Below are 18,668 nucleotides of genomic sequence, written 5' to 3' on the forward strand. Positions count from 1 at the left end.
GAGGCCCGAACGCTGGAGCAGGCGTGACGGACTCCGGCAAGACGCCTGGAGAACGATGCTACTGGGCAACGTCCTGTGGTCGAAACCCCGTCGGAACGACGGACCCGCTTGGAGCCGAAGGTACGAGTCTAGCCTCGGTTGCTCGAAACGCTAACGGCTCCGTCCGAGAGAATCATCCTAGATTTGCGTGCCTCGGCCCGAGATGAGATTCCCACGCGAGTGGTCACGACTCCCATGTCTGCCATGCCTCACACGGCCGGCCAACCCGACCAATCGCTGCTCGGTGGAATCGCCTCCTACGCACGAATCGCGCACTGCGCCCATCGCGGGCACTACTCTGTGGGGCCGGCGATTCTGATCGCTGCTCGTCGGAATCACCTCCTACACGCGAATCGTATGCGATTCCCCTCACAGGCCGTACCCTGCGAGGCCGGCGGCCCTGATTGCTGCTGGTCGGAATCCCACCTACGCGTGGCTACTCAACGAGGCCGGCGAACTCCGCTGCCCGGAATCGCCTCAATGCATGAAGCTCGCTTGGCAAGAGGCTCGCTTGGCACCATTCGAGGACTCACCGCAGCACGGATGAGTTTCTAAGGACGTCGAGCGGGACCTTCATAGACTTTCACAGCACTCGGGCACTACCGGGGGAAGGTCGCATTAAGCTAGATGATCATATACCATAGCGCGATGTATTCTATATGACTAACCATGTCTAACTCCGGACAAACACGGCCCGAAAGCTATCGAACGAGACGCTACTTCAGGACGTGATATGTATTCGATGCTAGTCGATTTGCATTAAGCTAGATGATCATATACCATATGTATTCTATATGACTAACTATGTCTAAACTCCGGACAAAACACGGCCCGAAAGCTATCAAACGAGACGGTACTTCAGGGAGTGATATGTATTCGATCCTTTGGCCCGAAAGCTATCAAACGAGACGCTACTTCAGGACGTGATATGTATAACACGGTCCGAAAGCTATCAAACGAGACGCTACTTCAGGACGTGATATGTATTCGATCCTTTGGCCCGAAAGCTATCAAACGAGACACTACTTCAGGACGTGATATGTATAACACGGTCCGAAGGCTATCAAACGAGACGCTACTTCAGGACGTGATATGTATAACACGGTCCGAAGGCTATCAAACGAGATGCTACTTCAGGACGTGCAGTTTATCGCTGCCAAGCGTGCTCGCCCACTCGACTCAGCGTGCCGCACTGGTTCAACGGGCCGAGCTCGACTTTCGGTTTTCCCTCGAACGCAGTGCGCCCTAGATAATACAATTCACTCGTCGGCCGGGTTCGTATTCAGTACACCAATCTCGAGCCCGCTCGAATGCTGGTGCCCAATGGACGCGAGACTATAGATTTCGGTGTGCCACTTTACTCCGTCTGGGGATACCGCTCAGCTGGAACTCCGCTCCAGGAATCCGAGGATGGGGCGAATCCCCGTCAAACCCGCCCGCACGCGCCTGAACCAATTGATGACGTCATCGACTAATCACGCGTTTGCCCTACAGTGCCATTAACGTAATTGCCTGCTTCACGCGCTTGCGTCATCAGAGTACTTCTACCTGAGTTCGTCTACCTTGGTACCTCTACAGATAGCGGAAATACTCAACCTGACCGCCCCAGCACAAAAGTGCGTGGCGGCCTTCGAGGGCGACTAGCCAACATCGAGGACTTATGCCGTTAATCGATAAGACCATGGGGCATTTGGGAGTACACGGTGACCCCATGAGATGGTAACATTGAGCGTTGCGCCCGACTCCCTTGTCCCCTGAGCAGGCCACGAGGGCACCGTCCCGCCTGTTCGCCGTTGACTCTGGGCTTGTTGCTTCGAGGACAGGGCTCTTGGCTCGCCTCCACGACACATTTCGAGACTGCGAGACGCCTCGCCCGGCCGCTGCCTGTTTCCATTCCCTCTGACCCAGACTGTGAAGGTCGCTCGACTTCGGTACGCGGCGCGCGGCTGCTATCTCAACATAAAAAGGGGGGGGGGGGACGGATGAGTGTGGGGGTGAGATGATGGACAATCCATCCGGGACATTCTCTCGCTTTGAGTCCATGCGTAATCCATCCGGGACATTCTCTCGCTTTGGGTCCATGGATGGACAATCCATCTGGGACATTCTCTCGGTTTGTCAATGGGACAATCCATCCATCCGGGACATCCTCTCGGTATGTCAATAGGACGGTCCATGGATGGACAATCCATCCGGGACGTTCTCTCGGTAGCCGGTATAGCCGATCTTCTTCAATCCTCCGAGCGCTGTACTGCAGGACGGGATTGCCATATGCATCGCGGAGGTTCTGCGCGCTTCGCTGGGGAGGCGCGTTTTGGTCATTTTGTGCGTCGTCGGTTTCGGTCGTTTTGTGCGTCGTCGTAATCTGCCATACTCGGTTGCGGTTCCCACGCCGACTGCAGTTTGCCGGTCGTTCAGGCAGCCTTCGGAGGGCGCTCGTGGCAAACGTATATTTGCCGGAGCTTGTAATTCGTACGCGCTGCCGTCAGAGGGCGCTCGAGTCTCGTGAGAAGGATCGCTGCCAACGGTAGTTTCACGTGCCGAAGCAAGAGTTTGTAATTCGTATGAGCTGCCGTCAGAGGGCGCTCGAGTCTCGTGATTTCAAAAAGGGCCGCTGCCGGTATCGAGTAACTCTCGTTATGGCTCCGAATGGCTCTCATCGATTCTCTCTCTCGGCAATTCCATGACATGGACCTAACATGGATCGACCATGTACCCTTGGGAGCCTAGTCAGGTACAGACTTACTGTAATGGACTTACTGTAATGGCTTCCTGTCATGTAATCTTACTTACTCTTTACAGTCCATGTACCCTTGGGAGCCTAGTCAGGTACAGACTTACTGTAATGGCTTCCTGTCATGTAATCTTACTTACTGTTACAGCTTACTGTAAAGAGGCTTACTGATTTACACATCTTACACATCGACACATCTTCCTGTAATGTGTTGCATTGCGACGAATGGAAATTCGCTCTTCGACAAGGTACAACTTATCCTATCTAGCTACTGTGCCGACGACCCCACTGTAAGACTAGACTATTGTGACCCACGGACTCATCGTCTGCCGGTATCGGACATGATTGCTAACCAGGCTATGAGTGCGCCTCGGGAACATCTGCCGTCCCTCCCTTCGCCTGATACACCCCTGCCTGAAGGCACTGACACCTGCCTCCAGCGGCTACTCCAAAGCAGGGGACTCCGGGCTTGGGGATGTCGTACCCGGTAGTTTCCGAACCTGTGCTGGCAGGGCAATTCGCCACCCTGACCGCTACGGATGGACCGACTGACCTGTAATAATAATGGATTTATTTTATATAGCGCTTTTCAGGAAGCCCTAAAGACGCTTTGACAGAGTGCAAAACATAATGCATAGCGAAACATAAAACAATTGCACAAAGACAAGAATCAATAGGGAAATATTTCTTTGACACCCCACTAATAATATAATGACTTCCTCAATCAATTAATGCTGACGCGCGCTCGCTTCCTGCCTAGCGGCAGTATAGTTCTAACGGCGGGGAGAATGTAGTGAAAATGTACCAAAGTTGAACCCAGGTGTGATGCTCACTTAAACCGCTGAGCGGCGTCTATAAGACCTCGGACGTCCGCGACTCGAGGCCACTCCTGCGACATTATACAATGACATGTAGAATTGAATGGTACGTACCCACTTATATTCTAGGCTTGCTTGCATTGACTGATATATTCAATCTTTCTCATATGATGCCTAGATCCTGATATATATATTGCATGATGTATTTTACAGGATGATGCAAAGATCTGATTGAAATTAAACCTACATATGGGACAAGTTGTGGACTTGGTTGATTTTCACAACACTAGACACCAGTGAAAACAAGTGAATCCACTTGGATTCCGCCCAGGTTGGCACATGGAAATTATGATGTAGCATAATTATCATCTCGGGTCAAGATTTGAAATTATGCCATGGTTTTTGTAAAATCATTTGGGTCCTCTGGGTCATTTGGGTCCTCTGGGTCATTTGGGTCCTCTGGGTCATTTGGGTCCTCTGGGTCATTTGGGTCCTCTGGGTCATTTGGGTCATTTGGGTCATTTGGGTCATTTGGGTCCTCTGGGTCATTTGGGTCCTCTGGGTCATTTGGGTCCTCTGGGTCATTTGGGTCCTCTGGGTCATTTGGGTCCTCTGGGTCATTTGGGTCCTCTGGGTCATTTGGGTCCTCTGGGTCATTTGGGTCCTCTGGGTCATTTGGGTCCTCTGGGTCCTCTGGGTCATTTGGGTCCTCTGGGTCATTTGGGTCCTCTGGGTCCTCTGGGTCCTCTGGGTCATTTGGGTCCTCTGGGTCATTTGGGTCCTCTGGGTCATTTGGGTCCTCTGGGTCATTTGGGTCATCTGGGTCATTTGGGTCCTCTGGGTCATTTGGGTCCTCTGGGTCATTTGGGTCCTCTGGGTCATTTGGGTCCTCTGGGTCATTTGGGTCCTCTGGGTCATTTGGGTCCTCTGGGTCATTTGGGTCCTCTGGGTCATTTGGGTCCTCTGGGTCATTTGGGTCCTCTGGGTCATTTGGGTCCTCTGGGTCATTTGGGTCCTCTGGGTCATTTGGGTCCTCTGGGTCATTTGGGTCCTCTGGGTCATTTGGGTCCTCTGGGTCATTTGGGTCCTCTGGGTCATTTGGGTCCTCTGGGTCCTCTGGGTCATTTGGGTCCTCTGGGTCATCTGGGTCATTTGGGTCCTCTGGGTCATTTGGGTCCTCTGGGTCATTTGGGTCCTCTGGGTCCTCTGGGTCATTTGGGTCCTCTGGGTCCTCTGGGTCATTTGGGTCCTCTGGGTCATTTGGGTCCTCTGGGTCATTTGGGTCCTCTGGGTCCTCTGGGTCATTTGGGTCCTCTGGGTCATTTGGGTCCTCTTGGTCCTCTGGGTCATTTGGGTCCTCTGGGTCATTTGGGTCATTTGGGTCCTCTGGGTCATTTGGGTCCTCTGGGTTATTTGGGTCCTCTGGGTCATTTGGGTCATTTGGGTCCTCTGGGTCATTTGGGTCCTCTGGGTCATTTGGGTCCTCTGGGTCATTTGGGTCCTCTGGGTCATTTGGGTCCTCTGGGTCCTCTGGGTCATTTGGGTCCTCTGGGTCATTTGGGTCCTCTGGGTCATTTGGGTCCTCTGGGTCATTTGGGTCCTCTGGGTCATTTGGGTCCTCTGGGTCATTTGGGTCCTCTGGGTCATTTGGGTCCTCTGGGTCATTTGGGTCCTCTGGGTCATTTGGGTCATTTGGGTCCTCTGGGTCATTTGGGTCCTCTGGGTCATTTGGGTCCTCTGGGTCATTTGGGTCCTCTGGGTCCTCTGGGTCATTTGGGTCCTCTGGGTCATTTGGGTCCTCTGGGTCATTTGGGTCCTCTGGGTCATTTGGGTCCTCTGGGTCATTTGGGTCCTCTGGGTCATTTGGGTCCTCTGGGTCATTTGGGTCCTCTGGGTCATTTGGGTCCTCTGGGTCATTTGGGTCCTCTGGATCATTTGGGTCCTCTGGGTCATTTGGGTCCTCTGGGTCCTCTGGGTCATTTGGGTCCTCTGGGTCATTTGGGTCCTCTGGGTCATTTGGGTCCTCTGGGTCATTTGGGTCCTCTGGGTCATTTGGGTCCTCTGGGTCATTTGGGTCATTTGGGTCCTCTGGGTCCTCTGGGTCATTTGGGTCCTCTGGGTCATTTGGGTCCTCTGGGTCATTTGGGTCCTCTGGGTCATTTGGGTCCTCTGGGTCATTTGGGTCCTCTGGGTCATTTGGGTCATTTGGGTCATTTGGGTCCTCTGGGTCATTTGGGTCCTCTGGGTCCTCTGGGTCATTTGGGTCATTTGGGTCATTTGGGTCCTCTGGGTCATTTGGGTCATTTGGGTCCTCTGGGTCATTTGGGTCCTCTGGGTCATTTGGGTCCTATATTCCTATCCTATAACATATATATCCTATAACCTATCCTATATATATCCTATATCATATAACATATATCCTATATATCCTATAACATAACATATAACAAATATATCCTATATTATGTACTAGCGAGCGGCCGCGTACCAGCCAAAGGGGTAGCCCATGGTTAGCCTAAATATAGATTTGATGACGTCATGTTTACACATCTGAGCGACAGAAACTGTCTACACATCTGAGCGACAGAAACGTCTACACTGTTGGAGCTTCACTTTTGGAGCGACAGAAATTCCCAGGCAAACGCTATAACGCACAGGTTTACAACCTGTGCGTTAATAACATGGTGCCATCAGTTCACCCTCCTGTTACTGTATAATGTGCTTTTGTGCTAAATTGAAGGTGAGCCTCGTGAGACTATGCTGGACACGGACTTGAGCCATGGGGTCCAATAATTTAAACAATCCACAAGAAATCCCATCTTGAAGAAAACTAAACTGCATACTGAGCCATGGGGTCCAATAATTTAAACAATCCACAAGAAATCCCATCTTGAAGAAAACTAAACTGCATACAAACAATCTTCAAAAATCCCTCTTTTGCCTTTCATTCCAAGCTTCTCAAATTATTTTCAAAAATCAGTTTTTTTTGGCCTTGCAATCAGGATATTTAGCCTTCGTTCAAGTCTAGATTTCATAATACTTAGAGTGCCCTGCTGAAGTCATAAATTATATTATGGACAAAGCAGACTAATGATCAGCTAGTCTTTATACCTCTGGACCTATCTACTGTTTTGGTATATCTGAACCAGCTTTTGGTAGGTTTAAATATAAACTGAGAGAATGTACATTTCCTGTAATTACTGTTGGTTACTCATCACATCCACTTCATCCTTCTATCAGTGTTTACCAGGGATTGGTTCTTGACATTTTTCTTCTGCATTGGTTCATCTGCATTGACTTGTTCCAATTTATTTATTTTCCACATCAGCATTTATTGCTCCGCTAATGGTACTCAGACATATCTCTTCATTGAACCTGATGGCATGCTCAATTCAACCACTGTGACTCCCTGTCCATGTGAAATTCAAAGATGAAGTTCAAAGAACTTAGCAAACTCAATATTGATAAAAAAAATATTGCAAACTCAATATATAAAAAATATGCGGGTCCTTGACCTCTGCTGTTCTTAAAAAAGATGAACCTCAGAGAGTGAAACTTGAGGATCTCATATTTCAAGCCCTGCCAAGTTATATCGCATTGTCAAGCAGATTTGCATTACAAGCCTCTAAATATGTTTGCATCACATCAACCCTCAAGACATGTCAATGTCTATTGTTGGTTATTCATCACATCCACTAAGCCGTTGTATAGCTTTGATAGAATGTAATATATCACTGATGACATATAAGCAAAGAACAAATTGGTTACTGCTGACATTCCTTGTGTTTGTGCACATATAAATGTTTGTGCACATAAACATGTTTGCACACATATATGTATCTCTCTCCCAAAGGACTTTCTGGAACCCTCAACCCCAACCCACTTTCTTAGCAATCCTCTTGAGGAAGCTCAGTCACTCAAACTCCTGGGTCTTGCTATCAACCATGATCTTTTTTGGGCAAAACACATTTCAAAGTTGACCTCCAAAGCCAGCCACCGACTGGGCATCCTCCATCATCGAAAGTCCTTCCTTGGCACACCTGAACCCTTATCCACCTACAAGGCCTTCATCTACTGATGGGCCTCCACTGCCTCACATCTTGCTCAGCTTGACACCGTAGAAACCAAGGTCTTCAAGATTATTGGAATCTTCAGTGATGAATCTTGGTCCATTGGCCTATCACTTACCCATCACAGGCAGGTGGGTTGTCTCTCTGTCTTATACCACCTCCTTTCTGGTCGTACAACCTCTCTTCTTTCAATTATTTGACCGCGCCCCCCAGTTTCCTGTGGGGCACACACGGTCCACCAGCAAGCTCCTTCTAGTTAAACTCCCAAAATCCAGGATCACTGCTCACCTCCACTCATTCGTTCAATTTCTCTCCATTTGTGAAAGAAACCAACTGGAAGGAATGAAGGAACCAAGGGCGATTCATCAATGTGTGTGCCCGTCCCTCGGATGGACGTTAAATGGGTGTCCCATCTGCCGGCATTAGCTGGTGGGCATTAAAGATCCCACAATGCCCTTCACGAAGAGTAAGCGAACCAGCACTATGAACAAATTCCTGCCCTAACCTTAGTCGAACGTCGGGCATGGCCAGCCAGGTCGTGAAAGACTTGGGCCAAGCGTCCCTCAGCCAACCCCACAAGAACGTTGGAATAATTGTGGCCGTTACAGAATAATAATAAGAACAGGAAGCACATGTGGTGCAACAACTATGACAGTGTTGGAAGCACACACAAGCTGTGAGAACACATGTCAGAGTGGGGAATTTGTTTATCTGCTAAAATTGTGCAATGTGCCACCATTCAGTGGGGTATGTGACAAAAGGTATTTACAGTAAGTATATCCCAATACCTTTTGCTCTAAATACCATCAACTAATATGAAGGATGGGTAAAGGAGCATTTTTTGTTTTCCATCTTTTTTTGTCACTGGTTTAAAATGTGCAACATTCAAATTTAAAATCTGTCTACACTATCCAAAGATGTTATACTTTACCAATAGCCCAGCTCTAATGGATCATGACTAACCGGGAAATGGTAGTTTGGCTGTGGGAGGATGGGTGGCGGTGGTGTAGGAGTGAAGATCAAATGTAGAGCAGGATATGCTTGAGGAGCAGAATAAGCTTGAGGAGCAGAATACTGCACACAAAAAATAGATAAACAGGATTGTCATTCCATTGAGCATGGAAAGTAAGGCAGCACAAAGTATTCATTCAAATGATTTGTCAAATTATATGTAGCATAAAGCAGAGCATAATTTATGATGAACACTCATTAAATATGCAAGTGGCCATCGACGGGAGGTATTAAATATACAGTAAAGAAAATCAGGAAGGAGAAGGAAAATTTAAAAGAAGAAAACTTTATCCTTATGGAAGATAACCTAATAAAAGAGGAGAGGTGATGAGATAAACAAGATTTAAAAATCTAGATATCTGCAATCACAGTGATCGATAAGGGTAAACTGAGTTGGTTTTTATGCCTCCGCCGACGAGGTGTTTTCGGGTTGTCCGTCCGTCCGCATGGGCTAAACCTCGTTTTTCTCAGCAACCATTGGCTGATTGAGACGAAACTTTCAGGGTAGGACTGAAACCCATGCAGAATGTTTTTATAATTGTGATGTCATAGGTCACATGGTATAGCAGCCATCTTGGATTAAAAGCATATAATTAAAAAATTATTTCTCAGAAACCGCTGAATGGAAAAATTTGAAACTTGGCACATTGTCAAGTACTCCCAAAGGGGAACAAAAGCAGGATGATGATGACATCATAGGTGAAGATGTCATCACATGTCTTTCAATCCTGACAAATCTCACACTCTTACAATGTCTCTCCGAAAGGACCGACTGGACAACCCTCCCATCTACTTTCTCAACAATCCTCTCCAAGAAGTTCTGTAGCTCAAGATTTTGGGTCTCACTATCTGCCATGATCTTTCTTGGGAAAACCACATTTCCAAGCTGGCCTCCAAAGCCAGTCGCCGACTGGGCATCCTCCGTCGTGCGAAGTCCTTCCTTGGCACACCTGAGCTCCTCACCACATACAAGGCTTTCATCCGCAGCTCAATGGAATACTGTTCCCCCCTCTGGGCTGGTGCTCCTGCCTCACACCTTTGAGGCCAAAGCTTTCAGAATCATTGGAATCTCCTGCGATGTAGTCAACTCCGAGGGCCTTTCACTCACTCACCGCAGGCAGGTTGGTGGTCTTTCTGTCTTCTACCGACTCCTCTCCGGCCTTGCTCCCCCAGCTCTCTCTGTGCTCTGTCCTCCCAATATTCCTTCAGGTCGAACAAGATCTGCCTGCAACCTCTTATGGTTAAACTGCCAAAGTCTAGGCTCTCTGCTCACCTTCACTCTTTCATTCCCCTTTTCTCCCGCCTCTGGAACAAACTCCCCCACTCCCTTCAATCCCACTCCTCCCTCCAGGTCTTTAAAACAGCTGTTCACCACCATCTCTTATCTTCCCCCATCGAAAACCTTGATATTTTCTACCCCCGGCAATTCGCCCCAGAGTCCTTGCAGTGTTCATATGTTTTATTCCTCTCCCACCTCCCCCCAAGTCCTCCCGATGTCCCTGCTCTCAAATGTTGTGTTTGTGTCCTTCCCCCTCTCTCCCCATCTTGTCTGCCGCTCCCCTTGTTTTTTGTGTTTTGTGTGTCGGTTTGTCTTTTTGTGTGATTAATGTTAGCTCTTTCACGAGCCTCGATCTTGTATACAAAAAAAAAAAGAAAAAAAAAAAGTGGTATACCAACCAAAAATGTTTTAATCGAATTTCTTATCCTAAAAATCTGAAATTGCATGCACATGATGATCTATGTATGACCCATTTGTATTGAAATATTAAATTTATGAGATCATATGTCACATTGTTTGGCAGCTATATTGGATTGAAGGAAAATATTAAATAATTATATCTCTGAAACCGCTCACCCTATCGATGTGAAATTTACAAATATCATCTAACAGCACTGTTGCATATAGTTTGAAAATGATGATGTCGTAGGTCACGTGGTTTGGCAGCCATCTTGAATAGATAAACGAATTTTATCCGATCAACACGAAACTTCACAAATGTGATCCCCTACCCATACATATGCAGAGTATACATTTTTTAAGGTCATATGTCATGTGGTATGGCAGCCATATTAGCTTGAAAGCCGACATTTTAAAAAAAATCCCTTCTCTGAAACTGCTTCACCAGATGTGAAACCTGTCATGTCTGGTAAAATGTGATACTTGAGAACAGCGGAAGGGATTTAAATCAAACTTGTTTATTTTTAGCACAGTGAACGATGGCATCTACCCATTGTGGGACTATGCGGAGGCATATTTGCGACACAGTTACATTTTTCTAGTTTTAGTGTACAAACCCTTGTGTTTTTTTTAATAAAATGTTATAGTTATCATGGTAACAGGTCAGATTTTGGTGAATATCCGAAGGGCTAGATTAAGCCAGTGTGCACAAAGTACTTGTATAATGAAACATACGGGCACAGAGATTAAGTTCACCCCATGAACTGCAATTGAGAAATTGAAAAATGAGCCCACATAAAATGCACATCCGATAATCAAAAGCATCGTGATAGTACTTTATCGAAGTATGATGATGTCAGTGCCCTGACAACAAGTAAGTATAATGGCATCTTATACAAGAGTACATGAGAAAACAAACAGATTAGTAGAAGAGACACAACATCAGATGCTTATAACTCGGGTTATGGTCTGCAAAGTAATTTTCAAAGGGTGCATGACCTTTGACCTGTTGAATTCAAAATGTAATCGCTCATCATTGCATTACAGTCTGTACTTGTGGCATATTTGGTTGAAGTCTCTTCAGAGGTTCAGAAGTTCGCAGTTACAAAGCTTTTCCATTAAAGGTCACACGCCTTAGACCTTTGAACCCAAAATGTAATGAGTTAAAATCTTACTTGGTCTTACAGTCCCTACTTTTGGCAAGTTTGGTTTAAATCACTTCAGTACCTCACAAGTTATGGTAACAACTAGAACAACACTCTTCAATGTCAGGACCTCAAGGACGTCACCCACATTATTACATTACATCATTATAATACTTGTACCAGGTTTGAAGTAAATCCATTCAGCTGTTCTCAAGTTATCACATTTTTACCTGACATGACCTCTGACCTTTGACCTCGGGACCCCCAAAATCTAATCAGTTAATCTTTACATCATTATAATATCTGTACCAAGTTTGAATTAGATCACTTCAGCCGTTCTCTAGTTATAGACCTATTACAGATTTAGACCTTTGACCTTTTGACCCCAGAATCTAATCGGTTAATATTTGCATGATTATACATACCTGTACCAAGTTTTAATTAGATCACTTCAGCCATTCTCAAATTATAGACCTATTACAGACTTTGACCTTTGACCCCAAAATCGAATCAGTTAATCTTTATATCATTGTACATACCTGCACCAAGTGTGATTAAGATCCTATCAGCCGTTCTCAAGTTATGGCGTTAACGAAAAGTTAACGAAGAGGGAATTTAATCGGATCACGGACGGACGGACAGACGGACGGATAAAAACCTATCACAGACGGACGGGTGGACAGTTGGATGGACAATCTGAAAACATAATGCCTCCATCGATGGAGGCAGAAAAAAACAACAACAGACAGATGAACGGACGCACAGACAGACAGACAGACAGACGGACGGACGGAAGACCACCGTTTAGAGGCCATTTTTCCCCGCAAAGCGGGGGTTGGCCTTTTCGGGGACCGTGGTAGTTGTTGTTTTTTGGTCCCCTTTTTGAAGCAATGTTTTACGGCCGGATGCCCTTCCTGACACCAACCCTTTTTGCCGCCTTCAACGACAAACAGGGAATTACCAGTGAACTGGTACTCAAATAGCCGACCTCGGAAGGATGACAGGCTGAGTCAACCCCCCTGGCGTTAATTCGGCGATCGACCGAGATTCGAACCCAGGATCCTAGGATCCTAAGCCGGCACCCTAGCCGCTAGCCCAACACCAGGGATAAACACCAGGACGGACCAGGATTTTATAGTACCCAACACCAGGACGGACGGAAGGACGACCCCAAAACATGCCACCAGTTGCGAGGGCATAAAAAAGAAGTTATAATTGAGAAATTGTAAACTGACACCACATAAAATGCACATCCGAAAGTCAAAAGCAATTTTATAGTACTTTATCGAATGAGCATAAACTGTTCCAATGAAATTCGGCAGAATCAAAAGTCAAGGTACCATTTAAAGTGACTTAGATATTTAACCATCACATATTGCACATGCCTCTTGGCAATTTCATCTATCTATAATTCCAGTAATCTCTGTCTGTACGTTTGTTTGTCTGTGACCGCTGTTTCTCGACAACCACGGGTCCGATATACTTTTAACTTGCCAGGTATATTGCTGGGGACCCGAGGATGTGCCTTTTCAAGGTTTCATATTAATCGGACAATTACTTACCGAGCTATGTCCAAAAAACGATTCAACCAATCAGAGAGCAGCGAACGATCGCGTGTGCCGAACGTGGCGGGCACACTCTGCCTCGGATGGCACATTTGAGAGCGTATTCATTTATTTCACGTTTGCAAACTATGTTGGCGTTAAACTATGTTTTACAACTAATAAAAACGAATTTGCGATTCATTCGCTTTCCTGCGCGTTTGTGCACGCGATGGCGATTTCTTTACCAAACTCCGGAAGCCGTTCGCTTTGGACCAAACCATTGCATGTAAATAGAGGGGGGGGATTGTCACCACTCGCAAGCCGTTCGCTTTGGACCAAACCATTTCATGTAAATAGAGGGGGGGGGATATAATTTTAGATATAGATATAGTACGGGCATGCCCTAGTTATGGAGAATTGCACCAAATCACATTTCTGAATCTCCCAATGTATTTCACATAAACTAAGAACCGTAAATGCTGTCATCATAAGTATGGTATCATTTTTATCGCTTATTTTCGACAGATTTAGGCAATGTACAAATCGTAAAAAATTATATATTCTTTTTATTAGTGGCAAGTCACAGATTTTATTTTTCAAGAGGGTTCCTTATAGATAGGTTGTCACTTATGCGCCTGCAGGATTGGTGTTTTTCTCACGTGTTTGATAGGGGGGTGCCAAGCAATGCAAAAAAAAAGTTTTGTTGAAAGAAGAATCCATCCTATTTATAGAACAAAGAAAATTTAGCTCAGATTTACTACTCATATGTATCGATTATATATTGCAAACTGTGATGTCTGCCCTTGCATTTGTTTGTCTCCCATTTACGGCAGCCGCTTCCCACACTGTATTTGAAAAGCTCAACATTCACTGAAATGATGTGAGAACACGCAGGAATAAGGTTGATGCCAAATTTTATTTTTCAAGCAGGATATTTTGTCCTCTTTTTAGACAAATTGAACCTCTCCTGCCCGATGTTGCACTACTATTTCATGGTGGGCGGATTAAGTAGCTCAGAGCTTTGGCTCTGAGTGAAACCAAGAGTACAACACAATTAACCTTTTTGTCCATGAAATAATTTAAATTGATTACAACAACAACACAACATGCATTTTAAAGGCCATTTTCCCTGCTAGAGCGGGGGTTAGCCTTGTGGTCCCCATGACGATCTTTTCCATTTTGCCCTATTTTCTGCATCTCTCCTTGTTAACCCCCTTGCCCGCATTTCTTCTTCCACCATCTTTAGCCAAGTCTTTCTCGGTCTTCCCCATCCTCTACTTCCTTCTACATTCATTTCCATCACTCTTCTCAACCAGTCACTTTCATCCTTCCTCAACACATGACCAAACCATCTCAACCTGTTCCTCTTCACAGCATCAATCACAGGCTCTATTCCCATCATCTTTCGCAATTCATCATTTGTCTTCCTCTCTCTCAACGATACTCCGCACATCCGTCGAACCATTCGCATTTCCATCCTTTCCAACCTTCGTTGCTGCTCTACGTTCATTACCCATGTCTCGCTCCCATAAATCATAACACTTCTCACACATGCAGCATACACCTTTCCCTTCAGCTTCAATGACACTCCCCTCATCATCAGCACGCCACTCAGTTCCCGAAAATTCTTACATGCACATCTCACTCGAGCAACCGTTGCCGAGTCTGATCCACCTTCTCCATTCAGCATGTCTCCTAGGTAACAAAATGATTTCACACCTTCCAGCTTCATGCCGTCTCCAAGATCCAACTCAACATTTCCTCCATCTGCAGCTCCCTCTGTGCACACCTTACATTTGAATGTAGCTGCCACACTGGTTAATGACCCTCTCAGACCACTACATTTTTGATGAACCCACTCAGCACACATTGTACATTGAATGGAGTTCACTCCGACACCCTTCCTGCGCACAGCACAGGGCCACTTCCCAGTTCTTTCCACCTCACCACATGCTTTACCACTTGCCATCACCTTCGTCTTTCCGATATTCACCTTCAGACCTTTTGTCTCCATACATTCCTTCCACTTGTTCATCTTTTCCTTCAGTTCATCCATACTTTCCGCAATCAACACCAGATCATCTGAATACAACAACTCCCACGGTAACCCCTCCTTTACGTTTTGAGCCAGCACCTCCATCACAGCTACAAATAGTAGTGGACTTAGTACCGACCCTTGATGCACTCCCACCTTCACCTCAAACTCACCACTGTTCCCGTCCTTTGTCCTTACAGCAGCTGTGCGCGCTCTTTTGTACATTGCCATCACTACTCTGATCAACCATTCCTCCACTCCTAACTTCCTCAATGCCCATGTCAATACTTTGCGTGGAACCCTATCGAATGCTTTCTCCAGATCAACAAACCCAAGAAACAACTTCTTCCTCTTCTCCATGTATTTCTCCTGCAACTGCCTCACAATGAAAAGCGCGTCTGTCGTTCCTCTTCCTGGCATAAATCCAAACTACATTTCGTAGATCTTCACTTTCTTCCTTATCCTCCTCTCCAACACCCTTTCCAATACCTTCATTCCATGCTCCAATAACCTTATCACTCGGTATGAGCCACACTCCAGAGGGTCACCTTTCCCTTTGTATAGAGGGACGAGGGTACTCGGTTCCCAATCCACTGGAATGCGGCCTTCTTTCACCACCAGATTACAGATCTCTGTCATTCTCTTCACACCCCAACTTCCTGCTGCCTTCAACATATCTCCCACAACTCCCGTCGGCCCTCCCGCTTTTCTACCCTTCATTGCTTTTATCGCTTCCTAAACTTCCTTCTCAGTTATCTTCTCTGCCAGTCCTAAAACTGGGTTACTCTCTATGTTGCCATCCCATTCATTCTCTGTATTCAACAGCATTTCCATATATCTTTTCCATCTTCCTTTAATTCCATCTGGGTCGACAACGATTTGTCCCACTTCATCCTTCAAGCAACTCACCCCCATCACATCACACCTCTCTTTCGCCATCTGCTTTGCAATCCTGAATACTGCTTTCTGACCCTCTTCCGAATCCAAGCGTTCTCCGAACATTTTCCTACATGCCTCCTGCGCCTTTGCTACCTCTTTCTTTGCAGCCTTCCTGGCTGCCTTATAACTTTCATGCTCTGCTGTTCCTGCTCCCGTACCCTTCGCCTTCTGCCACTCCTTGAACTTCTTCCTCTTCTCGTTAATCCTCTTTCCAACTTCATCATCCCACCACCATGTTTCCGAGTGCCTCGGTGGTCCTTTTGTCCATCCACATACCTCACCAACGGCTCCCAACAGACTAGCTTTCATTGACATCCAACCACTTTCAAGCTCAACCACATCATCCTCGACCCTACTCAGCCTCTCTTTTCATGCCTCCCTTACCCTTACTGTCACCTCTTTCAACCTCCACACCTTCATTCTCGGTTGGTACTTCACCCGCCGAGCTCTCCTCGCACCTTTCACCCTTATGTCGCAGACAACCAAGTGGTGCTGTGAAACAGCCTCCTCCCCCGGGATCACCTTTGTGTCCCGAAGGTGCCCCCTATCTCGCCTACGCACCATAAGGTAGTCAACGGTTGTCGTCGACACACCTGACGTGTTTGTAACAAGCTTATTATCCTCTTTCTGGAACTGAGTATTACAAATCAACAAATCAGCTCCATCAGCAAACTCCAAAACCTTTCACCTTCTCCATTTCTCACACCATATCCATAACCCCCGTGAACTCCGTCAAAACCATCCATACTCCTTCCCACATGTCCATTTCGGTCTCCTCCTCCCACAACAACTTCCTCATCTTTCACGTTTTCCATCAGCTTCTCTATCGCACACCAGAACTTGTCCTTCTCTTCATCGCTCCGACCAACCTGCGGAGCATATCCCGAGATGACGTTCAGCAAGAGCTTTCCAATCATCATTTTCACCATCATCAACCTATCACTCACTCTAGTCACACTCACCACACTGTCTACAAACTCCTCAGAAAACAGGACACCAACACCATTCACACCCTCCAGGCACCCTTGCCACGTAAACTTGTATTTCTGTCCCTGCCTACCCTTCACCATTCTCACACCACTTCCCTTCCATCTAGTCTCTTGCACACAACATATGTCCACTCTTCTTCTGACCAATACTTCCACCACTTCTCCTGATCTCCCTGTCATTGTCCCTACATTCCATGTCCCAAACCTCAGAAACCGATCTCCACTTCGGTCTGTACCCTGTCCATATGTAGTTGTAATTGTCATGGTTCTCTTTTTGAGGCAATGTTTTTATGGCCGGATGCCCTTCCTGACGCCAACCCTCGTAGTCGTCTCTTACGACACGCAGGGATACAGTGTACCTATTCTAATCCAGGGTACACACTGGGAAACGTTTAAAACATGGAAATTCTGGGGGGGAGGGGGGGGCATCAGCATAAACATATTTAAATAATATTTAAACAAAGCCATGAAAAACAATCTGGGAAAAGTCTCTAAGTGAGAACGTGGATTTGAGAAAGCGGGAACAGAGGTGGAAGAAAAACGAGATATAGGGGGCGGGGCTTTCTGACCCTCTTCCGAATCCAAGCGTTCTCCGAACATTTTCCTACATGCCTCCTGCGCCTTTGCTACCTCTTTCTTTGCAGCCTTCCTGGCTGCCTTATAACTTTCATGCTCTGCTGTTCCTGCTCCCGTACCCTTCGCCTTCTGCCACTCCTCCCCAACAAGTCCTCCCCAACAAGTCGAGACGAGGAGGAGAGCGAACAAGCACGTGTCCGGGAGGAGAGAAAGAATTGATGTAGAATTTTTGTTTGTTTTGTTTATTTGTTTATTCTGTTTTCAAAACGCTGGACAAAGGGTAAGATGTTCGTGAGAGGTCGGGGGGAGAAAAGAAAATCAAAGAAACAAGCAAATACTATGAAGGAAAGAACCCATATTCACAAAACACTGACGGGGGGGGGGGTGAGGCGGGGTGGGGGGGGAGGGAGCCTGGAGAGACCAGACTGCGCACGAAGTGCGAACAAAAAAAAACGACTAATTACACACAAATTTGCAACAACTACAAAACCAAAACGAAATAGAAACACACAATAACACATACACAACAAAATACCCAGCAGAAATTTGACAAAGACACGAACGGCAAAACACTCAAACTTTGATGCCGTGGAGAGATCGAAGCAAGCCTCGTCGCTCGAGGGACCGGAAGTCGGAAATCCTTCCGACTATAATTAAAATAATTTAAATTGATAGATTAACTTAAACTTTTCCCGCCACTGGGGACGGGTACATTTGCTGGTATATAATAGAGATGAAAAAAGCCAAAGAAAAGATTCATACAGTATGTGAGACAGAATATTTATTAGCTTACCGTTTGGATCATTGGGAGGGGCATACCAGGATGCTGAAAGTAGGCCGTGCCATTTTGGTATGTAAATGGAGAGCCAGAGTTAGTGTGGTACACTGTATCTGTATCTGGAACAGGTACTGAAGGAACCTCTACGTCTGCAGGAAAACAAACACAACACCGAAACATTTAACAGTGAGAAGCCATAAATAGCAACACTACTTCAGTGTGAGAGGTGTAATCATAAACACCGTTTTAAAACTTAAAAACGTAGCAGTATATCTCCATTAAGATGAAAAGGCATGATACATTCTCTATAAC

General features: G+C 46.2%; 1 long non-coding RNA gene across 1 annotated transcript in view; it reads right to left on the reverse strand.

Annotated features, from left to right (window-relative positions):
* Positions 1–18,444, reverse strand: part of LOC144892817 (uncharacterized) — a 48,232-nt gene extending 29,788 nt beyond the window's left edge. Inside the window, exons 1-2 of the long non-coding RNA XR_013623964.1 lie at positions 18,372–18,444; positions 8,625–8,735 (exon numbers count right to left, since the gene is read on the reverse strand). This is a non-coding gene — a long non-coding RNA (uncharacterized LOC144892817). The remainder of the gene's footprint in view (positions 1–8,624; positions 8,736–18,371) is intronic.
* Between the last annotated feature and the right edge of the window lie 224 nt (positions 18,445–18,668).

This window comes from Myxine glutinosa, chromosome 7, assembly GCF_964187855.1.
Source record: "Myxine glutinosa chromosome 7, kmMyxGlut1.1, whole genome shotgun sequence".
In the NCBI taxonomy this organism is placed as follows: Eukaryota; Metazoa; Chordata; class Myxini; order Myxiniformes; family Myxinidae; genus Myxine; species Myxine glutinosa.